This window comes from Arachis ipaensis, chromosome B4 (genome assembly GCF_059453495.1).
Source record: "Arachis ipaensis isolate K30076 ecotype BB chromosome B4, ASM5945349v1, whole genome shotgun sequence".
NCBI lineage: Eukaryota > Viridiplantae > Streptophyta > Magnoliopsida > Fabales > Fabaceae > Arachis > Arachis ipaensis.
In genome coordinates this window covers 122,093,027-122,098,909 of record NC_142439.1, presented here as the reverse complement: position 1 = coordinate 122,098,909, position 5,883 = coordinate 122,093,027, and positions in this window count along the sequence as shown.

Below are 5,883 nucleotides of genomic sequence, written 5' to 3'. Positions count from 1 at the left end.
AAGTCAGCTTTCCAAAGCCATTAAGAATGCTCCATTTGGAATTTTTTAGCTCAAGAAAAGCTCTTTCGAGTGCCAGGAGGTTAGATCCAGACAACATCTACAAGGAGGTCAGACTTTTGCTCCAGCTCCTCAATTCCAGCCAGAAAATACTTGAAATTGTAAAAAAACACACAAACTCAAAGTAAAATCCAAAAATGTGAATTTTACACTAAAACCTATGAAAACTTAATAAAACTTAAACAAAACATGCTAAAAATTATATGAAAATGACCACGACCAGATTGACTGACCTGCTCAGGTGTTTGGTTTGGATTAGAGGAGATTAATGACCATGATCCATGGGTTAATCACTTACAACCTTGCCATTGAACAAATCACTCATTGTTAAAGTATTTAGTAAGAAGTATTAACCCGGAAGAACAAGCATCTCTGAGGCCTTAACTAATTCTTTATTATTATTTTACGTCAATTCTTTATTGCCTTCGTTATTGTTTTGTTTATGCACCTACAACAACAATAATCAACTTTCTATTCGCCTAACTAAGATCTGCAGGATAACCACAGGTTGCTCAATCCGACAATTCTCGTGGGATTCGGCCTCACTCACCTGAGGTATTACTTGAACCACCCGGTGCACTTGCCAATTCAGTTGTGCGAGATCCATTTTCGCGCACCAGCTACTACCCAGGTATCTTAAACATACATTCTTTCAGTCTAAATCAATCATCATTATTATCAAATCTCAAACATTGACTCGGAGTAAGCGGGACGAACCTCAATCCTTGCTACTGCCCAGGTTTCACACTCAAAAATTCATTATCATTTCAATTCTTTCATATTCATTCAAAATTCCATAATTTAAACTCAGTTTTCATAATTCTTCTTCCTCATCTCATACTTGGAGCAAGTGGACAATGCCACTGCCTACTACCCGATCGCATATATCTCAATTTGTGTCTCATTCATCACTTATAATACCGCCCCAACTCAATCATGCATTTCTTAAGTTTCCTTCCATTCCAATTCTAACTTCCCTAATATACTTACTCTTATTCCGTAACCCATACCTAGCTTTGGACCTTCAATAGAGTTATCAAAGGTTTGGAAAAATTAGAGAAATGGTCAATAGTTCAAAAATAGTGAATTCTATCAAAACAGTAGTTTCGAGGGGTTTACAGGCTTGCTGGGAAGGTCAAACAGTGAAAAATCAGAGTTTTATGTGAAAAATAGGGTTTGTACATACACATAGGTTTTGTGCATACTTACACAACAGAGCGTCCTTCCCAACTTGTGCGTACGCACACACGTGTGCGTACGCACACACCAGAAATTCCTGCAACTTCGAAAATTCAGTTTTCTGCACCTGTTTTTCAACATCCAGAACTTTCACTAGAAAATTCTGTTTTTATCAAATTTTATACTATTTTAAAGCTATTGAAAATATCTTTAATTTGCGATAGATTTCGTTCAAATCCAAAATTCGAGGCTCAAGTTATGGACTGCTGAAGTTCAATAAAATCACGTTTTTACCAAAAGATAAATTCTCAAATTTTCCCAAACTTTTCCAATCCAAAACCTTTTTAACTTACCCAACCTTACCACATCAACATCAAACCAGCCAATCTATGCTTCCAACATACTAAAGCACTCCACAACACTCCAAATCCACAATTAAGCTCAATTCACACATTAATTCATACCCAAACAACATCATACATAATTATCAACATATATCATTAATCACTCAAAAATCATTATTTTAATAACAACAACCTCATTTATATTACTAATTATCAACCTCATAAATGGCAACAATTATCAATCTAAACAACATCAATCCTATCTTACAGTTGTCTAACCTAAGTTTTCATGACACATTATATTTTAGTTACGAGAAACTGAAATCATACCTTGGCCGATTCCTCCCTAAGCTCGAAATGCCTCAATCATCCACCATTTCTCAAGCTCCAAAACTCCAACTCCTCACCAACTGAATTTTCAACTCCCAGGATTTAATTTCAAGCTTCCAATATCCACTAATTTAACTCCAAAACACACAATTCAATCTAATACAATCCAAATTCACTATAATTAACATAGAGTTTTCTAATTAATGATTCATAGAGGGTTAAGTGGTTTTTTACCTTATCCACTCAAAATTAGAGTGAAACCCAACAATTATCCACCGCTAGAGTACCCCTAAACCATCAAAATTACAAAATTTCTCAATTTTCAAAACCTAAATCACGAACCAAAAAGGGGAGAACTCGGTGAGAAAATGTGATTTTCTTACCAAATTGTTAGATGGGTTTTGTAGAGAATTCCAAAATGAACGCATGGCCACTGACATCTCGTCAATCGGAGCTCCAGAATGAAAGTTATGTGGATTTGATTAGAGGGTTAGGGTTTGAAGTTTTCTTCCCCCTTTCTTTGAGTTTCCCAGCTTGAAAATGGTGATGAAGAAGGGAAATGAGCTGAAGCTCTTTTGTTTATGTATGTTGGGCTGGGCCTTGGGCCTAATACAGGCCCAGTTTGCCCGGTTCGGTCTATTCAGTCTAATTTTGGGCCAAATTCTTTAAAATTAGTGTCAAATTTCTTATTTCAATTAGCTCTACCTCATTAAATTATAAAATTTTATTTTATAATTTTTTGGATTAATAATTAATTTATTGACTAATTATTTACTAATTTCGCGGTTTTACATGTTTGGTATTGGCTTTCACATTGATTTGGTGCAGAGTTGAGTTGCAGATCAAAGTGGTAAGATTTTCGTGGAGGTTGGAGTTTCTAGAGAAGATTTTTCTGAGGTTGAAGCCGCCGTTATTAAGGTACATATCTTAATTTTGGATAGGCACTATGTAACACTATGTGAAAACCTAAGTTAATGTCCCTAGGATAGGATTGAATGAATTTGGTTGTTGTTATGATTAGTTGAGTAGACATGTGTATGAGTATGCATGATTTAATTATTGTGGTATAATTGTTTATAAATACAATTGATGTGAAATTGGGCCAAAGGCTGTGATAGGGGTGAGGAAATCTCCTACTTGGTAAGTTAAGGTAAGTGATGGTGTGGTTATATTGCAATTGGCTGAAGTAATGATTGAATTTAGTTTGGTTTTGAATTTTGGATATGGGAGTGTTATGTGTTGTTGTTGAGAAAGGATATGTATGATAGAATGTGTTAAATGAGTTATGATTAGGTTGATTAGGCTTGAAATGGATAGAGATTGATAAGTGAATGAGGTGTTTAGAAAATAGTATTGGAGTGAATTGTTGATTTGAATAATGAGGAGTTAGTTATTTGATGAATTGTCAATCTGATTATTGATGTGGTTTTGGAATGGGTTGAAAATGGATTGAATTGAGTTTTTGGTGAAAATTGGCTATTTGGTAAAATTGGTAAAATATAATTTTGACCAACTTCGGTGTGTTATGACTTGGTGCTCGGAGCTTGGATTTGTGTAAAACTTATCTTAAATCGAAGCTAGTTAAAAGATCTTTAAAATGACCTAAGACTGAAGGAAAACAAAATTTTATGGAATACGTTATGAGAGTTTCAACTTTGGCATAAAATATGAAATCTGAGATGTTACAGAAAAAATCAGAATTTCTGGTATGTGTGCGCACGCACAAAACAGAATGATTGTCAAGGGTCGTTGGTGCACGAAATTGTGATCTCCAGGCTCGAACAAATCCTGGTAATGGCTCCAAAGCTTGGTGCTCTGATCTTAATTCATAATTGTCACAACTTCGATACAACTAACCAGCAAGTGCACTGGGTCGTCCAAGTAATACCTTACGTGAGTAAGGGTCGAATCCCACGGAGATTGTCGGTATGAAGCAAGCTATGGTCACCTTGCAAATCTCAGTCAGGCAGATATAAAGTGATAATGGTGTTTTCGAATATTATATAATAAAATAGGGATAGAGATACTTATGTAATTCATTGGTAGGAATTTCAGATAAGCGAATGGAGATGCTTTTCGTTCCTCTGAACCTCTGCTTTCCTGCTATCTTCATCCAATCAGTCTTACTCCTTTCCATGGCTGGCTTTATGCAAGGGCATCACCGTTGTCAGTGGCTACATCCCCTCCTCTCAGTGAATAATATGCTCACGCACCCTGTCACGGCACGGCTATTCATCTGTCGGTTCCCGATCATGCTGGAATAGGATTCACCCTCCTTTTGCGTCTGTCACTAACGCCCAGCACTCGCGAGTTTGAAGCTCGTCACAGTCATTCAATCATTGAATCCTACTCAGAATACCACAGACAAGGTTTAGACCTTCCGGATTCTCTTGAATGCCGCCATCATTCTAGCTTACGCCACGAAGATTCTGGTTAGGAGATCTAAGAGATACTCATTCTAGCTTATTTCATGTAGAACAGAAGTGTTTGTCAGGCACGCGTTCATAAGGGAGAAGGATGATGAGCGTCACACATAATCATCACCTTCATCACGCTCTTGGGTGCGAATGGATATCTTAGAAGAGAAATAAGAAGAATTGAATAGAAAACAGTAGTACTTTGCATTAATCTTTGAGGAACAGCAGAGCTCCACACCTTAATCTATGGAGTGTAGAAACTCTACCGTTAAAAATACATAAGTGAAAGTCCAGGAATGGCCGAGATGGCCAGCCCCCCAAAACGTGATCAAAGGATCATAAGGTAATCCAAAGATGCCTAATACAATAGTAAGAGGTCCTATTTATAATAAACTAGCTACTAGGGTTTACATGAGTAAGTATTTGATGTATAAATCCACTTCCGGGGCCCACTTGGTGTGTGTTTGGGCTGAGCTTAAGTGTTGCACGTGCAGAGGCCATTTGTGGAGTTGAACGCCAGTTTTTGTGCCAGTTTGGGCGTTCAACTCTGGTTTTGGATCCTTTTCTGGCGCTGGACGCCAGATTTGGGTAGAAAGCTGGCGTTGAACGCCAGTTTACGTCGTCTATTCTTGGCCAAAGTATGGACTATTATATATTTCTGGAAAGCCCTGGATGTCTACTTTCCAACTCAATTGGAAGCGCGTCATTTCGAGTTCTGTAGCTCCAGAAAATCCACTTTGAGTGCATGGAGGTCAAAATCCAACAGCATCAGCAGTCCTTCTTCAACCTCTGAATCTGATTTTTGCTCAAGTCCCTCAATTTCAGCCAGAAAATACCTGAAATCACAGAAAAACACACAAACTCATAGTAAAGTCCAGAAATGTGAATTTAACATAAAATCTATTAAAAACATCCCTAAAGTAACTAGATTCTACTAAAAATATACTAAAAACAATGCCAAAAAGCGTATAAATTATCCGCTCATCACAACACCAAACTTAAATTGTTGCTTGTCCCCAAGCAACTGAAAATCAAAATAGGATAAAAAGAATAGAATATACTATAAATTCCAAACTATCAATGAAACATAGTTGCAATCATATGAGCGGGACTTATAGCTTTTTGCCTCTTGAATAGTTTTGGCATCTCACTTTATCCATTGAAGTTTAGAATGATTGGCATCTATAGGAACTTCAAATTTCGAATAGTGTTATTGACTCTCCTAGTTCAGTATGATGATTTTTGAACACAGCTTCTTTATGAGTCTTGGCCGTGGCCCTAAGCACTTTGTTTTCCAGTATTACCACCGGATACATAAATGCCACAGACACATAATTGGGTGAACCTTTTCAGATTGTGACTCAGCTTTGCTAAAGTCCCCAATTAGAGGTGTCCAGGGTTCTTAAGCACACTCTTTTTTTGCTTTGGACCTTGACTTTAACCGCTCAGTCTCAAGTTTTCACTTGACACCTACACGCCACAAGCACATGGTTAGGGACAGCTTGGTTTAGCCGCTTAGACTAGGATTTTATTCCTTTAGGCCCTCCTATCCATTG